Here is a 25,193-nt window from a genome sequence, read left to right as displayed (position 1 = left end):
TAGTGAAGTGAGACTGCTAGTGAAGTGAGACTGCTAGAGAAGTGAAACTGCTAGAGAAGTGAGACTGTTAGTGAAGTGACACTGCTAGAGAAGTGAGACTGTTAGAGAAGTGAGACTGCTAGTGAAGTGAGACTGCTAGTGACGTGAGACTGCTGGAGACGTGAGACTGCTGGAGAAGTAAGACTGCTAGAGAAGTGAGACTGCTAGAGAAGTAAGACTGCTAGAGAAGTGAGACTGCTAGAGAAGTCAGACTGCTAGAGACGTGAGACTGCTAGAGAAGTGAGACTGCTAGAGAAGTCAGACTTCGAGGTGTCCAGTTGAAAGTGCGGGGCGATTGCGGTGTCCCCTTGGAATTAGCGCGGAGAGACACGGAGAGAGGGGCCCGTGGATGAGAAGAGGGCACCGCGCGCGGCGAGGTCGCGACTCTCCCCCCCCCCCCCCCTCCTCGCAGGCGTGCGCGATGTTCTCCGCGCTCCCAGACTACTTCCTACACGAATTGGCCAAACATCACAGCAGCAGCAGCCTCCTGAACAAGACGTCTTGAGACTTGGAGAGGCGTTTTTTTGATGCGTCAATAAGGGCCACTGTTATAGCTCTCATCACGTGGGAAATCAGCGCTCATTCTCGCACCACCTCCCCCTCTCAATCCCTCTCCCTTCATATATCTTCCACTCTCTCAACTCCCTCCCTAACTCTCCAGTTTTTATCTCCTATTCTCTCCTTTCACACTACCTCTGCCTGTAACCCCTGTCTCTCCATTCACTGCCCCCCCTCTCTCTCCATGCCCCCCTCTCTCTCGCGTACTCTCTCTGACGCTCCCCGAGCCTTTCCTTCCCACCCTCGCCCCACCACCACCACCACCACTATCTCTTATTCTCGCCTTCGCCGCTCCCCCACCCCTTCTAACCCTCTCCCCCGCTCTCTCACTTTCTCACACCACTCTCTCCCCCTCTCTTACATTTCTCCCATAGCCTCTCCCTCCTCCCCCCCACCACCACCACTATCTCTTATTCTCGCCTTAGCCTCTCCCCCACCCCCTCTAACCCGCTCTCTCTCTCTCTTACATCTCTCCAATTCCAACTCCCACTCTCTCCCACCAAACCCCTCGCCCCACCACCCACCGCCTCCGTTCGCGATGACCCTCATTTAGCATCACTACGGCCGTCACGGGGAGAGTAGGGAGAGAGGCATCGCGTGGGCGGGAGCGTTCAGAACAGGGAGCGGAGAGTGGAGCGAGGCAGGGGGAGGAGCGACCGAGGAGAGGCAGGGAAAGGGAGAGAGAGAGAGAGGAGGGCGAGAGGGGAGAGGACACGGAGAGGGAGGAGAGAGCGAGACAGCGTGGATCGACGAGAAACATGGCGAACCGTCACGCGCACGGATTCTGCAGAGGCGACGGCGCGACCCCTGGGGGTGCGAGGGGGGTGATGGGGGCCGCAGCAGAGATCCCGGCGAAAGGGGACCGACCGTGAGACGCAGCTGCTGCCCACCGCTGCCCACCACCACCGCTGTGCTGCCCGTCGCCGCTGCTGCTGCCGCTGCTGCTGCAGCTGCACCCCCCATCCACCCACCCACCCCGCGCGGGGAGAGAGGATGGATCCCGGGCAGCTGCGATGGAGCTGCGTGTCTTGGCCGCTCGACCTCATCCTCAACAAGTTCCGCCTGCCGCTGCTCGTGAGGCCAGACCCAGGTCGGTCGCGACATCGGGCGCGACATCATCGCGATGCGTGTCGCGATCTACGGGGGCGAGGGAGGGGGGGGTCAGGCGGGGGACGCGGCGACTTCGCTTTGATGTCATTCCGAGTGTGCGTGCGTGTGTCACTGATTGTGCGTGTCACTGTGTGACACTGGGTGCGTGTCGCAGTGTGTACGTGTGTCATTGATTGTGTCACTGTGTGAGTGTCACTGTATATGTGTCACCCTATCACATCGTGCGTGGGTCACCATATCACATCGTGCGTGTGTGGCACTGCGAATTTGTCGAGGTGCATGTGTCTTCGTATTGTTTTAGTGTGTCACTGTGTGTCACTGTGAGTGTTACTGTGTGTGCGTGTGTCACTGTGTGTGAGTGTGCATTACACTGTGTGTATAGCTGTGCGTGTCACTGTGTGTGATGATGTAGGTGAGTATGTGTTATACGGGGTCTCTTAGTCTGTGTATAACTGTGTGACTAAAGGTTTGTGAGTGTGTATGTGAAGAACGCTGCTGGGAAGTTGGAGGCAGTCGTCTACCAGCCACTGGGGAGGGCAGAGGAGCGACGCTCACAACAACGAGCAGTTCGCCGGGCGGATAAAACGCAGAAAATTAGCACAGTGAGGAGCACAGGTGGTGCATCTGTCAGTGCTCTCAGTCAACCCATGGCACCGACGTTCCGTGACCTCCTGCCAGCGGGCCTTCGACACTTCACGTGGCCTCATAGTGCACCTAGCCTGGCACAAGCACCGTGAAGACGTCACCGCCACTTAGTGGTGAATGGCGGTGGTTGTTGTTGTTGGAGTGATCACGTGTGTGTGTGTCATGGTGTGAGTGATTGTGTTTGTGAATGTGAGTGCGTGTGTCGGTATAAGGGAGTGTGTGTGATTGTGCGTGAGTGAACCGGACCTAGGCCTCCCCTAGGTCGACTCGCACTCAATTGAGTACCTGGTGCGGTGTAAACATCGCCAAAGTGGAAACAGATTGGACCAGGCGTGGTGCTGGCCGTCCAGGCGTGGTGCTGGCCGTCCAGGCGTGGTGCTGGCCGTCCAGGCGTGGTGCTGGCCGGCCAGGCGTGGTGCTGGCCGGCCAGGCGTGGTGCTGGCAGGCCAGGCGTGGTGCTGGCCGGCCAGGCGTGGTGCTGGCCGGCCAGGCGTGGTGCTGGCCGGCCAGGCGTGGTGCTGGCCGGCCAGGCGTGGTGCTGGCCGGCCAGGCGTGGTGCTGGCCGGCCAGGCGTGGTGCTGGCCGGCCAGGCGTGGTGCTGGCCGGCCAGGCGTGGTGCTGGCCGGCCAGGCGTGGTGCTGGCCGGCCAGGCGTGGTGCTGGCCGGCCAGGCGTGGTGCTGGCCGACCAGGCGTGGTGCTGGCCGACCAGGCGTGGTGCTGGCCGTCCAGGCGTGGTGCTGGCCGGCCAGGCGTGGTGCTGGCCGTCCAGGCGTGGTGCTGGCCGTCCAGGCGTGGTGCTGGCCGTCCAGGCGTGGTGCTGGCCGTCCAGGCGTGGTGCTGGCCGTCCAGGCGTGGTGCTGGCCGTCCAGGCGTGGTGCTGGCCGGCCAGGCGTGGTGCTGGCCGGCCAGGCGTGGTGCTGGCCGGCCAGGCGTGGTGCTGGCCGGCCAGGCGTGGTGCTGGCCGGCCAGGCGTGGTGCTGGCCGGCCAGGCGTGGTGCTGGCCGGCCAGGCGTGGTGCTGGCCGGCCAGGCGTGGTGCTGGCCGGCCAGGCGTGGTGCTGGCCGGCCAGGCGTGGTGCTGGCCGGCCAGGCGTGGTGCTGGCCGGCCAGGCGTGGTGCTGGCCGGCCAGGCGTGGTGCTGGCCGGCCAGGCGTGGTGCTGGCCGGCCAGGCGTGGTGCTGGCCGGCCAGGCGTGGTGCTGGCCGGCCAGGCGTGGTGCTGGCCGGCCAGGCGTGGTGCTGGCCGGCCAGGCGTGGTGCTGGCCGGCCAGGCGTGGTGCTGGCCGGCCAGGCGTGGTGCTGGCCGGCCAGGCGTGGTGCTGGCCGGCCAGGCGTGGTGCTGGCCGGCCAGGCGTGGTGCTGGCCGGCCAGGCGTGGTGCTGGCCGGCCAGGCGTGGTGCTGGCCGGCCAGGCGTGGTGCTGGCCGGCCAGGCGTGGTGCTGGCCGGCCAGGCGTGGTGCTGGCCGGCCAGGCGTGGTCCGCCCCGGCCTTCATAGGTGCTCGATAACAGCACTTGCCCTAACAATCTCTTTAGGCTACCGGAGGGATCTTTGTCTTTATGTGTGAGAGAATGTTATTGTGTGTGTTCGCATATACAGTTTGCTACTGTGTGATTGTATGGCTGTGTGTGTGTATGAAAGACTGTGTGTGTGTGTTCACGTGGGGAACAACAGTGTAGCGGTTAGCGCGCTGCACTACGAACCCGGCCACCCGAGTTAGATTCCTGCTCACGGCCAACATCAGTGACGATTATCTGAACCGGTCCTGGGCTTCCCCGAGGTCGACTCAGCTTGAAATGATTACCTGGTGCGGTGTGTAAACGTCTCCACTGGTGTCAGAAAGGCGTGGGAGTGCACTTCCGGCCTTCATAGGTGCTCGCTAGCACTTGCCCCAACAGTCTGTTACAGGCTATACGGGGGGTCGTTGTCTTTGATGTGGTGGTGGTGGTAACAATGATCATTACAACGGTGCTGCTGATGATGATTATCGTGGCTGTTGTAACGATGTCGATTATGCAGTGGCGGTGTTGCGAACGTGGCACCGACTTGTCCTTCCCCCGCACCTCCGATTAACACGGTTGGCTACGTACGGGGCGTAAAAACTTCAACGTCCAGCACATTATTGCGCACGATGGCAGCATCATCATCAATATCTCTAGGAGCTCGATGCCAATGTCGAGGTCTGGTCGCCGCTACGAGACGGCTTCCGACGATGTAGTCCCGCACCCTCCCCACTAACACCCCACCACGCCTCGCCCCCCCTCCACCCTCCCTTAATTGGGTTGCAGCCTCCCAGCTAATTAACACAATCTAAAACAATCTCCGCTATCCCCGTCATTAGCGCCGCATCCGAACGCACACGCCGGGCGTGGAGGCGAGGGTTCGTGGATCACGCAAAGATTTGTGAATCTCCCAACCCCTCCCCCCTCCTCCTCCCCCCACCTCTCCTGGGCTGTGTGCGAGGTGGCCCAGCAGATTGTAGCACGGCAAATTGGGTTCGTGTACCCGTATGTGTGGATCTCTGAGCGTCACCCCCCCCCCGAGTTACCCGGTATACAGGCAAAAAATATAACCCACACCCAATGTGTGAATGGAATTCCTGGTCAAATATCCCAACGTAGCAAGAACCTATGAGGAGCGTCTTGAGACTCGTTGAGATTCTCCTGGATAAGCACTCTGTGGGGAATTTCTTGTTCGATTGTACATTGCATGGCCATCATATGCATCATCATCATCATCCTTGATGTATCCACTGCTGGAAGAAGGCCTCCCCCTAGCCGTCGCCACCTCTCCTGGGTCGAGCGATCAGCCCGCTCCGTCTCCGCAGCGGACGAGATCTCGTTCGCGTTCCTCCGTTGACTGCTGCTCTGTGGTCAGTCGCGATCCACCTCTTCATCTTATCCAGATAACCTACAGATGGGGGGGCTGGCTAGAGGAGGGGGGGAGCTGCTAGAGGGGGGGCTGGCTAGAGGAGGGGGCTGGCTAGGGGGGGGCTGGCTAGAGGGGGGGCTGGCTAGGGGGGGGCTGGCTAGAGGGGGGGGCTGGCTAGAGGGGGGGGCTGGCTAGGGGGGGGGCTGGCTAGAGGAGGGGGGGGCTGGCTAGGGGGGGGGCTGGCTAGAGAAGGGGGGGCTGGCTAGGGGGGGGGCTGGCTAGGGGGGGGGGGCTGGCTAGAGGGGGGGGCTGGCTAGGGGGGGGGCTGGCTAGGGGGGGGGGGCTGGCTAGGGGGGGGGCTGGCTAGGGGGGGGGGGGGGGGCTGGCTAGGGGGGGGGGCTGGCTAGAGGAGGGGGCTGGCTAGAGGGGGGGGCTGGCTAGGGGGGGGGGCTGGCTAGGGGTGGGGGGCTGGCTAGGGGGGGGTGTGAACGGCGATGGCTCAGGCTGACACCGCGCGGCGGGCCCCAAGTGGCGACGGCTCTGGGTGAGGGATCGGAGCAACAGGTGCGGGGGTGGGGGCAGGGCTGGGGGTGGGAGGGAGGGAGAGCGAGTGTGGCGGTGGTGGTGGTGGTGGTGATGGTGGTGGTGATGGTGGTGGTGATGGTGGTGGTGATGGTAGTGGTGGTAATGGTGGTGGTGGTGATGGTGGTGGTGGTGGCGATGGTGGTGGTGGTGGTGATGGTGGCGGTGGTGATGGTGGCGGTGGTGATGGTGGTGGTGGCGGTGGTGGCGGTGGTGATGGTGGTGGTGGCGATGGTGGCGGTGGCGGTGGTGGTGGTGGTGGTGGTGGCGGTGGTGATGGTGGTGGTGGTGGTGATGGTGATGGTGGTGGTGATGGTGGTGGTGGTGGTGATGGTGGCGGTGGTGATGGTGGCGGTGGTGATGGTGGTGGTGGCGGTGGTGGCGGTGGTGATGGTGGTGGTGGTGGTGATGGTGGCGGTGGTGGTGGTGATGATGGTGGTGGTGGCGGTGGTGGTGGTGGCGGTGGTGATGGTGGCGGTGGTGATGGTGGCGGTGGTGGTGATGGTGGTGGTGGTTGTGATGGTGGTGGTGGTGGTGATGGTGGTGGTGGTTGTGATGGTGGTGGTGGTGGTGATGGTGGTGGTGGTGATGGTGGCGGTGGCGGTGGTGGCGGTGGTGGCGGTGGTGATGGTGGTGGTGAGAATGGATTGCGTGGTGGTTTTCAGTGATAGTGGTTGTCGAGGTAAGGGGTTGTTCGTGGTGATGGTCATGTTGGTGATTGTGATGTTAGTGGGGCGCGGTAGTGTAGCGGTTAGCGCGCTGCGCTACGAACCCGGCTGGCCGAGTTCGAATCCCGTTCACGGATAACGCCAGTGACGAATATCTGAACCGGTCCTGGGCCTCCCTTAGATCGACTCAGCCTCAAATGAGTATCTGGTGCGGTGTATAAAAACATCGCCACTGGGGAGACAAAGTTGGCCGGGCGTGGTGCTGGCCACCCACCCCCTCGTGTGCCGTGCCGGCCTTCATTGGTGCTTGCTAACATCACTTGCCCCAACAATCTGTTAAGGCTACACGGTGGATCTTTGTCTTTGTTGGTGATAGTGGTTGGGGGTAGGTGAGGGGAAGTGAGTGTGGTGGTGGTGGTGATGGTAGCGATGTGAGTGATATAGTCTTTAGTGGTGGTGGTTGCAGTAGTAGTGCTGGTATCGGTATTGATGGTGGTTGTCGTGGTGGTGGTATTGAGTCTGTGAACATCCCACCCTCACTTTCACGCGCACTGCGTCTGGCACAGCTGCCTGTTTACTGTACAGGAAATGCATATAAAGTGCACCTAGCCTGGCACATACCGCCTGGTGGCTGCATGTGTTTTTTTATGGATGTGCGTGTGTGCTGTTGCTGATGATGAGATCACTGCTGATCTGCTTCTATTGTTACTGATCATGTTGATGCTTATGATGCTGCTGCTGATGGTGCTGATGATGATGATCATATTATAATTATGCTGATGGTGCTGATGATGATGCTGGTGCTGAAAATGATGGTGCTGATGGTGGTGGGACAGGCCACTTATTGGAGAGTGTGTGGAGTGGGGAGGTGGTGCTGATGATGGTGCTGATGCTGCTGATGCTGCTGATGATTATGCTGCTGATGATGGTGCTGCTGATGGTGGTGGTGCTGATGATGGTGCTAATGATGATGGTGGTGGTGCTGCTGATGATGCTGCTGGTGGTGGTGGTGCTGCTGATGATGCTGCTGGTGGTGGTGCTGATGATGATGATGGTGGTGGTGGTGATGATGATGATGCTGGTGGGGGTGGTGGTTCTGATGATGGTGATGATGATGCTGCTGGTGGTGGTGCTGCTGATGATGATGATGGTGGTGGTGCTGATGATGGTGGTGATGGTGCTGATGATGGTGGTGATGGTGCTGCTGATGATGATGATGGTGGTGGTGCTGATGATGATGGTGATGATGATGATGATGCTGCTGGTGGTGCTGCTGCTGATGATGATGGTGGTGACGGTGGTGATGATGATGATGCTGCTGGTGGTGCTGCTGCTGATGATGATGGTGGTGACGGTGGTGGTGATGATGATGATGCTGCTGGTGGTGCTGCTGCTGATGATGATGGTGGTGACGGTGGTGATGGTGGTGGTGCTGCTGGTGGTGCTGCTGCTGATGATGATGGTGGTGACGGTGGTGACGGTGGTGACGGTGGTGGTGGTGCTGCTGATGATGGTGGTGACGGTGGTGACGGTGGTGGTGGTGCTGCAGGCCACCCGCTGGACAGCGTCCAGCGGAGCGGCGAGGTGGTGCTGGTGCACTCGTGCCGCCAGTGGAGCGCCGTGTGTGCACACAGCCTGGAGGAGGGCCACTACGTCATCGGGCCCCGCATCGAGATCCCCGTCCACTACGGCGGTAACCACCGACAACTACCGCCACTCGCACCACTAACCAGCGCCACTCTCACCACTAACTAGCGCCACTCTCACCACTAACTAGCGCCACTCTCACCATTAACCAGCACCACTCTCACCATTAACTAGCGCCACTCACCATTAACTAGCACCACTCTCACCACTATCTAGCGTCACGCTCACCACTAACCAGCACCACTCTCACCACTATCTAGCGTCACGCTCACCACTAACTAGCACCACACTCACCACTAACTAGCGCCACTCTCCCCACTAACTAGCGCCACTCTCACCACTAACTAGCATCACGCTCACCACTAACTAGCGTCACACTCACCACTAACTAGTGCCACACTCACCACTAACTAGCGCCACTCTCACCACTAACTAGCGTCACGCTCACCACTAACTAGCGTCACTCTCACCACTAACTAGCGGCATGCTCACCACTAACTAGCGCCACTCTCACCACTAACTAGCGCCATTCTCACCACTAACTAGCGCCATTCTCACCACTAACTAGCGCCACTCTCACCACTAACTAGCACCACTCTCACCACTAACCAGCGCCACTCTCGCCACTAACTAGCACCACTCTCACCACTAACTAGCGCCACACTCACCGCCAACTACCGTCACTCTCACCACTAACTAGCACCACCTCTCACCACTAACCAGCGCCACTCTCGCCACTAACTAGCACCACTCTCACCACTAACTAGCGCCACACTCACCGCCAACTACCGTCACTCTCACCACTAACCAGCGCCACTCTCACCACTAACTAGCGCCACACTCACCACTAACTAGCACCACTCTCACCACTAACTAGCGCCACTCTCACCACTAACTAGCGCCACGCTCACCACTGACTAGCGTCACTCTCGCCACTAACTAGCGCCACTCTCACCACTAACTAGTGCCACTCCCACCACTAACTAGCACCACGCTTACCACTAACTAGCATCATGCTCACCACTAACTAGCGCCACGCTCACCACTAACTAGCGCCACTCTCACCACTAACTAGCGTCACACTCACCACTAACCAGCGCCACTCTCACCACTAACTAGCGCCACACTCACCACTAACTAGTGCCACTCTCACCACTAACTAGCGCCACTCTCACCACTAACTAGCGTCACTCTTACCATTAACTAGCGCCACTCTCACTACTAACTAGCGTTACGCTCACCACTAACTAGCGCCACTCTCACCACTAACTAGCGTCACTCTCACCACTAACTAGCGCCACTCTTACCATTAACTAGCACCACTCTCACCACTAACTAGCATCGCGCTCACCACTAACTAGCGCCACTCTCACCACTAACTAGCGCCACTCTCACCACTAACTAGCATCACGCTCACCACTAACTAGCGCCACTCTCACCACTAACTAGCGCCACTCACCACTAACTAGCGCCACTCTCACCACTAACTAGCGCCACTCTCACCACTAACTAGCACCACTCTCACCACTAACTAGCGCCACTCTTACCATTAACTAGCGCCACTCCTCACCACTAACTAGCGTCACACTCACCGCTAACTAGCACCATTCTCACCACTAACTAGCGCCACTCTCACCACTAACTAGCTCCACTCTCACTACTAACTAGCGTCACGCTTACCACTAACTAGCACTAACTACCACTAACTACCACTACACTAGCAACTAACAAGTACTACACTAATTATTAACTAGCACAACAATAACTACCACTACACTAACAACTAACTAGCACTACACTAACCACCACTGACTAGCACTGTGGTAACCACTAGTAACCACCACGATCTACCACAACATTACCCTAACTAGCACTAACTAGCACTAACTACCACTGTCGACTACCACCTTCTACCACTTACCACTTCCACCAACTACTATATAGCTCCCCCTAACGCGACACGCTAACCGCGGCGCCACCGCTCCCCTAACGCCGCGTGGCAATTACTCAACACTCACGGCGGGAAGTGGGGGGGCGCGATACCCCCCACCAACCCACCCATCTCCTCCCCCCCCTCACAACCGCCCCCTCCCTCCTCCTGCAAATCACCAAACGCCCCACCACCACCAACTGGCCCCCTCTTTTGGCCCCAATAATCACCCCCCTCCTCCCCCCCATTGCCTTCCTCCAACCTTGGACTCAACCACCAACTGCCCCCTCGCCCCCCCCCGCTCCAACCCAATGTCTCCCCATCAATCATCTAACCCCCCCCCCCCTCGTCCCTCCCTCCAACATCTCCAGCCTCTGAGCCGCTCACAATGAATCTCCTTCCCTACTCGCTCGCCATCCCGAACCCCTTCCGGCCATCAAGCCCCCCCTCACCCCCCCCCCCCCGACAATCTTCCTGAGCCGCTAGGATCTCACCCCGCACACTCCCCCCATACACACAACTCTTCATCATCATCATCGTCAGCGTCAGCGTCATCCACCACCGATCCACTGCTGGATGAAGGCCTCTCGGGGCGGTCGCCGCGATGTGAACAGGCCCCACAAAGAAAAGACAACCCACACCGTCCCCCACCCCCCACCGCCACCCCCTCCATAAATTTGCCGTCTCACTCGACCCCCACCCCTCCCTCCCTCCCTCCCCCTCCCTCCCTCCCCCTCCCTCCCTCCCTCCCTCCCTCCCTCCCTCCCTCCCTCCCTCCCTCCCCTCCCTCCCTCCCTCCCTCCCTCCCTCCCTCCCTCCCTCCCTCCCCTCCCTCCCCCGTGTTCACAAAGCGGAGGCGCCCAGAGTTGCAATCAGAATGCGCGGCGCGTGAATGGAGCCGCGCTCATTCATTCATCCCGGAGTGGGGCTCCCCCCCCACCTCCCCCCCACCTCCCCCCCACCTCCCTCCACCACTCAGTGCTCCTTTCACTGCCGCCAGCTTTCACACAAAGGAGAGCTCTGTATACAGTTCCAGCCAGCTCCATCATCTTCCTCGTCTCCGCAGCCCCATCCTCATCACTGTCATCATCGTCTCTGCAGCCGCGTTGTCATCATCACGTGGTCATTGTCTCTGCAGCTCCATCATCATCATCATTATCTCGACAGCAATATCATCACTCTGCACCACTCCCAGCTCTCTCTGTCTACCAGCTAGGGATTTATCATCACCGCCATCACCATCACCGTCTCTGCAGCTCCACATCACCATCACCACCACCATCATAATCGTCAACATAGTCTCTCCATCTACAGCTTCCTGCAATGTCTCCAGTTCATTCTACAATGCGATTTAGTGGCCACGTGTGTGGTCACCCGTGTGGTCACGTGTGGGGTCACCCGTGTGGTCACGTGTGGGGTCATCCGAGTGGTCACGTGTGTGGTCACCCGTGTGGTCACGTGTGTAGTCACCCTTGTGGTCACCCGAGTGGTCACCGGAGTGGTCACGTGTGGGGTCACCCGAGTGGTCACGTGTGTGGTCACCCGTGTAGTCACCCGTGTGTAGTCATCCTTGTGGTCACCCGAGTGGTCACCCGGGTGGTCACGTGTGTGGTCACGTGTGTGGTCACCAGTGTGGTCACGTGTGGGGTCATCCGAGTGGTCACGTGTGTGGTCACCCGTGTGGTCACGTGTGTAGTCACCCTTGTGGTCACCCGAGTGGTCACCCGTGTGGCCACGTGTGTGGTCACCCGTGTGGCCACGTGTGTAGCACCGCTCCGCGAACCCAGCTGAGTTCGATCCCCGCTCGTGATCAACATTTGTGACAAATATTCTGAACTGGTCCCGGGCGTCTTCTAGGTCGATTCAGCCTGAAAAATAATACTTGGTGTGGTGTGTAAACAGGAGCACCTGGGGAGACAAAGGCGGCCGGGCTTAGTGTTGGCCACCCAACCCTTTGTGCGCCCTGCCGGCTCTCATCGGTGTTACTCGCTAGCAGCACTTGCCCCCACAGTCTGTTAAAGGCTATATGGGGGATATTTGTCTTTACCTTTGTACGTGCAATCCATGGTCCCTATTATCACATCTTAATTTACATCAAACACCCCTTACCCACAGCCTCACACCTAACTCCACCCCTAACACCCTAACCCCCAACACCCCTACCCCTGACGCCCCCATCACTCTTCACCACTCCCAGCTCTCTCTCTCTCTCTGTCTGCCAGTTAGGGATATATTTTACAAAGACATGTAGTGGGGGAGGGAGAGTGTGTGTGTGTGGGCGCGTGTGTCGGTGTGTACGTACGACGTCTGTCTGAGTGTGCGTGCTGGTGGGGCGTGCAAACATCAGCACTGGGGAGTCAAAGGCGGCCAGGCGTGATGCTGGCAACCCACCCCCTCGTGTGCTGTGCCGGCCTTCATAGGTGCTCGCTAACAGCACTTGCCCCCAACAGCCTGTCAAGGCTTTCGGGGGGGATCTTTGTCTTTGTCAGTATGACAGTGGGTCGATGTCTCTATCTCAGGGTGTGTTGATGACGCCCTGGATGTTGTTGGTGCTGTGTATTGTTGTTGTTGTGTGGTGTATTGTTGTTGTTGTTGAGTTGTGCATGTGTTTATGTTGTTGTGGCCGTACATACGCGTGCACCCGCCCCCCCAGGTAAGTTCAAGCTGCTGGAGCAGGAGCGCGATGCCAAGGAGCCCGTGCAGTTCTTCGGCAGCGTGGAAGAAGTGGCCAAGGCCTTCCCCGACCGCGTCTTCGTCATGGAGGACATCTCCTTCAGCGTCAAGGTGTCCACCACGACGCAGGACGGCGTCCGCACCACCACCGCCACCACCACCACCACGGTCTTACGCCTTCGCATTGTAACTCCTCCTCGTTCTAAATCCGAGTTCTAACTCTGGGTTCTCAATCTGGGTTCTAAGTCTCCCATTCATTTTCGCTCTCGTCGTGCTGGTGACCCCGGGCCAGTAAATGTGAACTGTGGCTAACGTCGGGCCAACGTTGGAGCAGCTCTGGGAAGGATGGTCAACTCTGTGTGGTGCACTCTGCAGCCACGAGTCGGGGAGAAGCGTGTCGATTGGAACGCTTTAGGGAATCCATGCGTGTGCATGATCTTTCTTCCTTGTCTGTGCCTGGCTTTGCTGTTGATCCCCGCTCCACCATCCCCCCGCCCCCCGCCCCCCGCCCCTCGCCCCCCGCCCCTCGCCCGTGCCAGGTGGCGTCGGGCGAGTACAACGAGGACTCGGAGGTGTACAACTTCACGCTGAACGCGGGCGACGAGCTCACGCTCATGGGCCAGGCGGAGCTGATCTGCGGCAAGGCGCCCAAGGAGCGCACGCGCCTCGCCGCGCTGCTCCGCAAGTTCGGCGGCCGCCTGCAGCTCGGCGTCTCCTCCTCGTCCGATCGCGTCAACAACAACAACAACAACGGTGGCGGCGGAGGCGGCGGAGGCGGCGGAGGCGGCGGAGGCGGTGGCGGCGGAGGCGGGAGATACCACAGGGGTGCCGGTCAGCATGCCGGCGGCGGCGGTGCTGGAGGCTCGCCGAGCTTCGTGGGTGCGGCCGGCGTGAGCGGCGGCGGCGGCGGCGGCATCGCCGGCGGCGCGAGCTTCGGGCTGGCGTCGCCGGGGCTCGGCACGGCCGTGCCGACGCCGACGCCGCCGACCGCCTCCTCCTCCTCCTCGTCCTCCTCCTCCTCCTCCTCGTCGTCGTCGTCTCCCCGCGGGGGGAAGATGCCGTGCCTCATCTGCATGAACCACCGCACCAACGAGAGCCTCAGTTTGCCATTCCAGTGCCGCGGCCGCTTCAGCACGCGGAGCCCCGCAGAGGCGCAGCTGCGGGACGGAGAGCACACGCTGCGGTGAGCACCACGCTCACCCGCTCGCTCACTCGCTCGCTCGCTCACCCATTCACCCACTAAGCTGCTCACTCGCCCACTCACCTATTCACCCGGTCGCTCACTCGCTCACCCACCCACACCACTTGCCTCCTCGCTTTCCCACTCAACTACCCATGAACCCATCCACTCACCTACCGACTCACTAACTGAATCACTCACGCAAACCATAACTCACTCTCCCCCTCTCTAAACTCTCCCTATCTCACCCCCCCTGACCCACTCACTCTCGATCTCCCCACCCTCTCTCCAGCCTCTCCCCCCCCTCTCCCCCCCTCTCCCCCCCTCTTCCCACCCTCTCCCCCCCCTATCCCCCCCCTCTCCCCCTCTCCCCCCCTCTCCCCCTCTCCCCACTCTCTCCCCCACCCTCTCCCCCCCTCTCTCCCCCCTCTCCCCCCCTCTCCCCCCCCTCTCCCCCCCTCCCCCCCTCCGCCTGCAGGGCCATAGTGGAGCGTGCCCGCCTGCCCGTCAGCGTGGTGGTGCCGTCGCGCGGCGCCCCCCCCCCCGCGCAACCCTCACGACCAGCACGTGGTGCGGGAGGGCCACCGCTACAAGCTCGTGGGCCTCCGCGCCCGCACCGTGGCCGTCTGCTGCGCCCTGCGCCCCGCCGAGCCCTCCGCCTGCGCCGGGCTCGGCAGTCGCGGCGGCGGCGGCGGCGGCGGCGGCGGCGCGGGGGGGGGGACGGCCGCCCCCGGCGGCGAAGCCGGCGGTGACGCCAACGGTGAATGCGCTGGCGCGGTGACCCCAGCACGGAGCCGCGGTGGCGAGGGGATGTTGACTCCCTCGCCCGGTGCGCAGGAGGTCGTGGGTTCCATCCAGACCCCGACGCCTGCTGCCGCTGCTGCTGTATATTTGGAAGTTTGCGCGTCTCGCTAGGTCGGCTCGGCCTCGAATGAGTGCCTGGTGCGGTGTGTGAACATCGGCACTGGGGAGACAAAGGCGGCCGGGCGTGGTGCTGGCCACCCACCCCCTCGTGTGCCTTGCCGGGCTTCGTAGGTGCTCGCATACAGCACTTGTTGAGGCTACACGGGGGATCTTTGTGTGTGTTGATCTTTGTGTGTGTGTTGATGTGTGTCTGTGATTCTTTGTGTGTGTTGATCTTTGTGTGTGTGTGTGTGTTGATCTTTGTGTGTGTTGATCTTTGTGTGTGTTGATCTTTGTGTGTGTGTGTTGATGTGTGTCTGTGATTCTTGGTGTGTGTTGATCTTTGTGTGTGTGTGTTGATGGATGTGTGTGTTGATCTGTGTGTGTATGTGTTGATGGATGTGTCCCTGTGTGTTGATCTTTGTGTGTGTGTGTTGATGGATGTGTCCCTGTGTGTTGATCTGTGTGTATGTGTTGATGGATGTGTCCCTGTGTGTTGATCTTTGTGTGTGTTGATCTTTGTGTGTGTGTGTTGATGGATGTGTCCCTGTGTGTTGATCTTTGTGTGTATGTGTTGATGGATGTGTCCCTGTGTGTTGATCTTTGTGTGTATGTGTTGATGGATGTGTCCCTGTGTGTTGATCTTTGTGTGTATGTGTTGATGGATGTGTCCCTGTGTGTTGATCTTTGTGTGTATGTGTTGATGGATGTGTCCCTGTGTGTTGATCTGTGTGTGTATGTGTTGATGGATGTGTGTGTTGATCTTTGTGTGTATGTGTTGATGGATGTGTCCCTGTGTGTTGATCTTTGTGTGTATGTGTTGATGGATGTGTCCCTGTGTGTTGATCTTTGTGTGTATGTGTTGATGGATGTGTCCCTGTGTGTTGATCTTTGTGTGTATGTGTTGATGGATGTGTCCCTGTGTGTTGATCTTTGTGTGTATGTGTTGATGGATGTGTCCCTGTGTGTTGATCTGTGTGTGTATGTGTTGATGGATGTGTGTGTTGATCTTTGTGTGTATGTGTTGATGGATGTGTCCCTGTGTGTTGATCTTTGTGTGTATGTGTTGATGGATGTGTCCCTGTGTGTTGATCTGTGTGTGTATGTGTTGATGGATGTGTGTGTTGATCTTTGTGTGTATGTGTTGATGGATGTGTCCCTGTGTGTTGATCTGTGTGTGTATGTGTTGATGGATGTGTGTGTTGATCTTTGTGTGTATGTGTTGATGGATGTGTCCCTGTGTGTTGATCTTTGTGTGTATGTGTTTATGGATGTGTCCCTGTGTGTTGATCTTTGTGTGTGTTGATCTTTGTGTGTATGTGTTGATGGATGTGTCCCTGTGTGTTGATCTTTGTGTGTATGTGCTGATGGATGTGTGTGTTGATCTGTGTGTGTATGTGTTGATGGATGTGTCCCTGTATGTGCTGATGGATGTGTGTGTTGATCTTTGTGTGTAAGTGTTGATGGATGTGTCCCTGTGTGTTGATCTGTGTGTGTATGTGTTGATGGATGTGTCCCTGTGTGTTGATCTGTGTGTGTATGTGTTGATGGATGTGTCCCTGTGTGTTGATCTGTGTGTGTATGTGTTGATGGATGTGTCCCTGTGTGTTGATCTTTGTGTGTATGTGTTGATGGATGTGTCCCTGTGTGTTGATCTGTGTGTGTGTGTGTTGATGGATGTGTCCCTGTGTGTGTTGATCTGTGTGTGTATGTGTTGATGGATGTGTGTTGATCTGTGTGTGTGTGTTGATGGATGTGTGTTTATCTGTGTGTATGTGTTGATGGATGTGTCCCTGTGTGTTGATCTTTGTGTGTGTTGATCTTTGTGTGTATGTGTTGATGGATGTGTCCCTGTGTGTTGATCTTTGTGTGTGTGTGTTGATGGATGTGTGTTTATCTGTGTGTATGTGTTGATGGATGTGTCCCTGTGTGTTTGCTCGTGTGGTGTTGGGGCTGCAGGTCCCTGTCCGGTGTTCTCGGGGGGCTGCGGGGGCCCGGCGGGGTGTGGGGGGCCGCCCCCCACTCATGTCGACTCCTCCACCGTGGTGGTGCCACTCCACTTCACTCTGGGGGGGGGCGCCCCCCTCCCCAGGTTCAACCTCCCTGAAGGCCTCATCAAGGGTGGAGGAGGGGCGCTGTGAGCAACAACAATACCACCACAACAACAACAACAATACCACAACAACAACAACAATACCACAACAACACCACCACCACCACAACAACAATACCACCACAACAACAATACCACCACAACAACAACAATACCACCACCACCCACAACAAAACCACAACAACACACAACAACAACAACACACACCCACCACAACAACAACACCACCACAACAACAACAATACCACAACAACAACAATACCACAACAACAATACCACCACCACAACAACAACAATACCACAACAACAATACCACCACAACAACAATACCACAACAACAATACCACCACCACAACAACAACAATACCACAACAACAATACCACCACCACAACAACAACAATACCACAACAACAATACCACCACCACAACAACAACAATACCACAACAACAATACCACCACCACAACAACAACAATACCACAACAACAATACCACCACCACAACAACAACAATACCACAACAACAATACCACCACAACAACAACAACTAATACCACAACAACAACAACTAATACCACAACAACAACAACAATACCACAACAACAACAACTAATACCACAACAACAATAACAATACCACCACAACAACAACTAATACCACCACAACAACAACAATACCACCACAACAACAACAATACCACAACAACAGCAACTAATACCACCACAACAAGATCTAATACCACCACCACAACAACAACTAATACCACCACAATAACAACAATACCACAACAACAGCAACTAATACCACCACAACAACAACAACTAATACCACCACAAAAACATCTAATACCACCACCACAACAACTAATACCACCACAATAACAACAATACCACAACAACAACTATAGCACCACAACAACTAATACCACCACAACAACAACAATACCACAACAACAACTAATACCACCACAACAACAACAACTAATACCACCATAACAACTAATACCACCACAACAACTAATACCACCACCACCACAACAACTAATACCACCACCACAACAACTAATACCACCACAACAACAACTATACCACAACAACAACTATACCACCACCACAATAACTAATACCACCACAACAACTAATACCACCACCACAACAACTAATACCACCACAACAACTAATACCACCACCACCACAACTAATACCACCACAACAACTAATACCACCACCACAACTAATACCACCACAACAACTAATACCACCACAACAACAACTATAACCACCACAACAACAATTAGTACCACAACAACAATAAAGTAGTGTTGATAGTGGTGGTGGTCTTCTTTGGTTCTTTCGATAAAGTCACGTAGAATGAGAATAAAATAATAAAATAAAACAATAAAATTCTCACGACGTTTCGGCCACAACACAAATGGCCTTCTTCAGGTGAAAGGAACAAACCTGTCGGGACGACAGAGCTACAATGCTCTGTCACCTGAAGAAGGCCACTTGTGTTGTGGCCGAAACGTCGCGAGAATTTTATTGTTTTATTTTATTATTTTATTCTCATTCTACGTGACTTTACCGAAAGAAACAAAGAAGATGAATCCTTGCAGTCACGAAAGCTTTAAATCGAAAAGTGGTGGTGGTGTTGATGATGGTGGTGTTGATGATGGTGGAGGTGGCGTTGGTGGTGGTGGTGTTGATGGTGGTGGAGTTGGCGTTGACGGTGGTGGGGAGCGTTGGTGTAGCGGTTAGCGCTACGCTGCATTACCAACCTGGCGACCCGAGTTAGATTCCCGCTCACGGCCAACACCGCTAACGATTATCTGATCCGCTCCTGGGCCTCCCCTAAGTTGCCTCAAACTCAAATAAGTACCTGGTGCGGTGCGTAAACATCACCACCGGGGATACAAAGGTGGCCTCCCACCCGCTTCGTGTGCCGTGCCGGCCTTCACAGGCGCCGCCGCTCGCTAAGCAGCGCTTGCCCCGACAGTCTGTCAAGGCTCCACGTGGGGGGGGGGTCTCTGTCTTCATGGCGGTGCAGGCGAGCGTGCGTACGAGGCGCTGGTGCTGGAGCGGCTGGCGTGGCTGCAGCAGCGCTTCGACGTGGACGAATACTCGCGCGCCGTGCGTGAGGTGCGGCCCGACACCGCCGGCGAGGCCGCGGAGCCCGGCGCCAGCCCCCGGCAGGCGAGGCCACGCGCACGCACGCACGCACGCACGCACGCGGACACCCACTCGCTGGCTCGCTCGCTCACTCACTCGCTCGCTAATTTATTGATTCACTCACTCACACATTTGCCCGTAATGAATGAACGAATGTGCATTATTCGTGCGGAGTCGACACTGCTGCCCTCGCTTACCATTCCTGTGCCACTCCTTCTCCCGTCCGTCTTTGTCTCTCTCCCTCTCCCCCTCTCTCCGTCACGCACCACAACGACGAAAACGCATGCAGCGCGCGTGCGGGCGCTCCGGATCGGGTTCCGCCTCCGTGCCGACGTCCCTGCACTACGCGCGCGACGAGCTCACGCGCTCTTTCCACCGCCTCTCCGTGTGCGTCTATGGAGGCAGCCTGCACGCCGGCACCGCCGGCACCAACGCCGGCGCCAGCGCCGGGGTCGCCGCCGGGGCCACCGCCGGCGTCGCCGGCCCGCCCGGCGGTTCCGCCGAGCCGGGAGCGCCGGCGGCGCCGCCGGCGGCGCCGGCCTCCGGGAGCGTCGGGGTCGGGGCGGCCGGGACCTCGGAACCCGACGCCGCCGCTGCCGAGCGCAGGCAGTCGAGCAGCCCCTCGGCCGCCCGAGAGCGATCGGCGAGGCCCCCGCGGGAGTGCGGGGGGGGTGCCAGGGGGGGGGCGGCGGCGGAGGAGGAGGAGGGGGGGGAGCGCTCGCGGTCGCGGGAGGCGCCCGCCGGGAGGTGAGGAGAGCGGCGAGCGCATCGTCGTCGGAGCGATCCGTGCGGCGCGATGGAGGAGGTGCCGCCCCCCGTGGCCCACCCCCCGGCCCCATTTGAAAGGGTCGCCCCCGGTGGCGGCCGTCCCCGTGCGGCACAGGGTGACTCGGCGCCTGGCTCGCGAGCGGCGTGTTTACACGCGGTCCACGCACGCCACCGCCACCGCGGTTGTGACCATGGTGACCCATGGGATCCCATGGTGACCCATGGTGACCCATGGTGACCCATGGTGACCCATGGGATCCCATGGTGACCCATGGGATCCCATGGTGACCCATGGGATCCCATGGTGACCCATGGGATCCCATGGTGACCCATGGGATCCCGGACCGCTAACCGTAGGGAAGTTCAACCGCTGGTTTTGGCTCTTGACTCCGCCCACCGTTGCTCCGGGGACGATCAAATTAGTACTGCTTTGTGTGGTGCAGTCGGCAGCGTTTGTCCTCAGCACGAAACAGACTCGGCCCCGCTACAGGAACGTGGAAAGTCCACCGCTGGCTCTGCAGGGCCGTAAACGGGAGATAAGCGCCGATGCTCGTTAGAGCGGCGGAGATCGCTGGGACCCGGTGTGACGAAGCGGTACAGTGCAGCACCACGGGACATTGCGGTACAGTGCAGCAGCGGCGTGTGCGGCGCGACGTAGCGTGGCGCCGTCTGCAATGTGACGCCCCCCTCGCCCCCCCCTCCCCCTTTCACAGGCCCCCCGATTTCCCGTACGAGGTGCTGTGGTCGGAACCAAACCCCCGCAACGCGGACGCTTGGGGGGCGCGCACCCCCCTGAGCGTGCCCCCCGCAGCTCCCAGCTGCCCCCCGACCCCCTCCGGCACCACCGCCGTGGGGGGTAGCGGAGGCGGGGGAGGAGGCGGGGGAGGAGGCGGGGGAGGAGGCGGGGGAGGAGGCGGGGGAGGAGGCGGGGGACTGAGACCCCTGGCGAGGGCGGCGTCTGCGGGGGGCTGCGGCAGCGGTCGCGGCACCCCCGAGCGAACCGGGGGGGTCTCCCCGGAGCCCGAGCCCCCCCCCGAAAGGGGGGTCTCCCCGCCGCCCCCCGTGCCGCCCAAGTCCGAGGCCGTGAGTAGCGGGGAGAGGTTCACGGCGGCCGGCGCTCGGGTTGCAGTGTCGAGGCGCACAGAACAAGCGGGCGCATCGCTGTGGCTATCACTCATGGTGACGACGACGCTGCTGCTGCTGCTGCTGCTGCTCATGCCGCTGGTGTTGCTGATCATGCTGCTGCTGATCATGATGTCGACTGCTGATGATGTCGGTCTCTGTAGTGCATGAGGAGTGCCATCTACTGATGATGATGCTTATACTGATGCTGCTGCTATTGATAACGCTACTGCTGCTGCTAATGACGCTGCTGCTGCTGATGATGATGATAACGCTGCTGCTGCTGATGATGATGACGCTGCTGCTGATGATGATTATGCTGCGACTAACGCTGCTGATGATGATGATGACGCTGCTGCTGGTGATGATGCTGATGCTGATGACACTGCTGCTGATGATGACGCTGCTGCTTCTGATGATGACGCTACTGCTGATGATGATGACGCTGCTGCTGATGATGATGATGATGACGCTGCTGCTGCTGCTGATGATGATGATGACGCTGCTGCTGATGATGATGACGCTGCTGCTGCTGATGATGATGACGCTGCTGCTTCTGCTGCTGATGATGACGCTGCTGCTGCTGATGATGATGACGCTGCTGCTGATGATGATGATGACGCTTCTGCTGCTGATGATGATGATGACGCTGCTGCTGCTGTTTGTCTCTGAGGTGCGGGAGGAGTGCCGTCTGCTGAACGCGCCCCCCGTGCCCCCCCGGAGCACGAAGCCCGCGGCCGCCCCCAGCCCCCCCGTGCCCCCCCGCGGTGCCGCTGGCACGCGGCTCCTGCTGGGGGCCCCCCCACAGGAACCCCCAGCCTGGGCACAGAGCCCCAATCTCTCCTTCTACTCCTCCGGCCTGCACCGCCTGTGAGCACACGCCATCGTCATCTCAGTCGTCAGCATCGTCATCTTCGTCAACATCGTCGCCGTCGTGGTCATCAACATCGTCATCATTGTCAGCGTCGTCATCTTCGTCAACATCATCGTCATCATCGTCGTGGTCATCGACATTGTTATCACCGTCATCATCATCATCATCAACTTCTTCATCATCGTTAACTTCATCATCATCGTTAACTTCATCAACATCATTATCACCAACTACGTCGTCATTATCGTTATTATCAATGTCACGGTTAACATAATTAATATTAAACATTAAAATGTCGTCACCTACATTGTTAACAGCATCGTCAGCGACATGGTCACCACCTACATCGTCATGAGCAATATTTGTAACATCGCCCTAAACAGCAACATCCTTCTTAATAATTCACTAGCCATCGTTATCATCATCACCACCATCATTATTTTCAAGGCGACATCATCATTTCCACCACCTTCCGCTCACCTCCCCATCCACATTCACACTGCAGCATCCCCCTCACCCCCTCCCCTCCACCCCCCTCCCTGCCCCTCCCCCATCCTCACCATTGATCCCCCCTCCCCCCGCGTCCCCATTCACCCTCATTTGTATTCACATTTCTGCTCGCCCTCACCACAGAATGCCTTCGCTGTTATTCACAAATCTACCGCCCCCCCCCCCCCGCATCAAATAAACTCAAAGTGGACCATTCCAACTGCAGTAGGCAGTGAAGAGAGACAGGGCGAGTGGAGCAGCTCATTTCCGTGAGGAGGGTGGAGGTGGGGGAGGATTGATTTGATATTCCCATAGCCCCATCAGATTATGTAATGTTGTTTTTAATCGTTGTATTTCACTCTGGTTTTGTTTTATATAGTTAAGGCTCCGGGTCTGTCTGTCTGTCTGTGCGATCACTATTAACTTAATTAGTATAATTGTTTATTAAGCTACATGTGCATGTACAGTCACTCTCAATCCACTGCTGGTTGAGGCCCGGGTGGCTTATATCCGTTCACCACAAGACCACGTGTCCCTGTTTCATTCAGACGTCAAACAATAATTAAATAATTAATCTGTTCGTTCTCTTCCAACCGGGATCCCTTTGCACGGCTTTACTCAATGTCACATACACGATGGCATTCAGAGCAACATGAACCCACACATACATTCACTGCAGTGGATAGAACATGTTTGATGATGATCTTGATGATGATGATGTAATTATTTACGTGTTCCATGAAGGTGATGCAAGTTCAGAGTTTACAGGAAGCAGATTGTGTTGTTGTCGCCATCGTGTTCTCTGTAGTATGGGCACAACTAACACCACACCACCACTATCCTCACCACCACCACCATCATCATCATCACCACCTCCTCGTGTTCTCTCGCTGTCCCCGTGCACCGCAGCAGCAGCAGCAGCAGCAGCAGGAAGCTCGCGAGCCGCCCGGTGTCGGTGGGCGAGGCGCCGTCTCCCCCTCGCCCCGTCCCGCGCGCCTCCGCGGCTCCCCACACCGGCCGCCCTCCCTCCTGCTCGTCCACCTCGTCCACCTCCTCATCATCCTCCTCCTCGTCCTCCGCCCGGCGCTCCTGGTGCGAGCTGAGCCGAGCGTTCTCCGCCGACCCCGACGTGCCGTTGACCCGCGACCCCTGCGGCCACCGGCCAGAGGCGACGGCGGTGGCGGCGGCCGGCTGCGGGAACGAGGAGCGGCAAACGCCGCCGCCGCCGCCCGGCCGGTGCGCGCCGACCGGCGGTTGCTCGACGCGGCCGGGGTCGCGCGACGCGGCCGATGCGCCGCGAGCGGACGCGGCCGCTCGCCCGTGCCCTACGCCGAGGAGGAGCAACGGTGGCGGTGGCGATGCCTTCACATCCTCGCCGCCGCCGCCGCCGCCGTCGCCACCGCCAGCGCCAGCGCCAGCGGCAGCAGGAGAAGCGGCAGCAGGAGAAGCGGCAGCAGGAGAAGCGGCAGCAGGAGAAGCGGCAGCAGGAGAAGCCGCGTCGTTGACGGCAGCTGCAGCGGGGGCATCCCCGCTGCGCGCCTCGCGGCCGTGCGAGTGCGACTCGAGGAGGCGGAAGGGAGGGGGAGGAGGGGGCAGCCCCGGGTTTGGGGGGACGCCCCCCACGATCCACTGCGAGTGCGGCGAGAGGGGCGCGACCCCCCCTGTCGCGCGTTCCCCTCCGCTCAGCCCGGACGTCTTCCCTCCGTCCGAGCCGCCGGCGCCGGCGCCTCCCACGGCGCCGGCGCCGGCGCTTCCGGCCAAGAACGGGAACCCCTTCCTCCCCTTCGATTTCAGCGACGCGGGGGGATTCCGCACGGCGCCGGTCGCGGCGCCGGTCCAGTCGCAGGCGGGCGACACGACCTCGTCGGCGGGCTCGGAGGGAAGGTCGAGCGGCGACGGGATGGCGTGGCAGCCGCCGGCCGACCTGGCGGGCCTCACGGTGCAGGGCGTCTGCCGGTCGCTGAGGTTCATCGGCTTCTCGGACGACGCGGTGGGGCTGTTCGCACGCGAGTGCGTCGACGGCACGCTGCTGGCGCAGCTCACCGAGGAGATGCTGCTGCAGGACTTCCGGCTCAGTAAGCTGCAGGCCAAGAAGGTGCTGCAGTTCGTGGGAGGATGGAGGCCCAAGTTGTGACGGCCGGAGATTGGTTTGTGGTTCTCTCTCGCCCGGTGAGACCGGCGATGGCTGTGCGAGGCCTGTGGTAGCCCCGGCTCATCGTGAGAGGGACACTCTGGATGCGGTGTGCCGGGCGCGGAATCATATTCAAGGTCGGCGATCCGGACAGCCCCGGCTGCAATGATGCGCTGGTGATCGATCATGGTGAATATTGGTTTCACGGGAGTCCTGCTATATTTGGATGTTCGGCCAATTCCACTTTTTTCAGTGAGGGCCGTGGAAGGAATCCGGAGAACCCCAGAGAAAACCCAGCACGCAAACGAGGGCATCACACTTAAAGGTCCGCACGGATGGATTCAAGAACCCACTGCTGTGTGGCCACATCTCGGCCACCTCGTTTCCCTTGTTGGTTCGGGAGTTTCACAAAATCTCTGCGTGATCCACCGACCCTTGCCTCCACATTGCTGGATCGCAACCACCACCACGACCACCACCACCACCACCATGATCACCATGACCACCAGTATGATCACCATGACCACCACCACAACCACCATGACCACCACCACCATGATTACCATGGCCACCACGATCACCATGACCACCACCACAACCACCATGACCACCATCACCACCACCATCATGACCACCACCACGATCATCATGACCACCAGTATGATCACCATGACCACCACCACAACCACCATGACCACCACCACCACCATGATCACCATGGCCAC

The 25,193-nt window shown here is 58.7% G+C and overlaps 1 pseudogene; it reads left to right on the top strand.

Moving 5' to 3' along the window:
• Window positions 1-1,061: 1,061 nt before the first annotated feature.
• Window positions 1,062-24,912, top strand: LOC116942506 (GRB2-associated and regulator of MAPK protein 1-like; annotated as a pseudogene).
• Window positions 24,913-25,193: the final 281 nt, after the last annotated feature.

The sequence above is a fragment of the Petromyzon marinus genome, chromosome 15, assembly GCF_048934315.1.
Source record: "Petromyzon marinus isolate PM22_M1 ecotype Great Lakes invasive population chromosome 15, UKy_Petmar_22M1.pri1.0, whole genome shotgun sequence".
Classification (NCBI taxonomy): domain Eukaryota; kingdom Metazoa; phylum Chordata; class Hyperoartia; order Petromyzontiformes; family Petromyzontidae; genus Petromyzon; species Petromyzon marinus.
The sequence above is the reverse complement of the archived record's forward strand: the minus strand, read 5'-3'. Positions and strand labels throughout refer to the sequence as shown.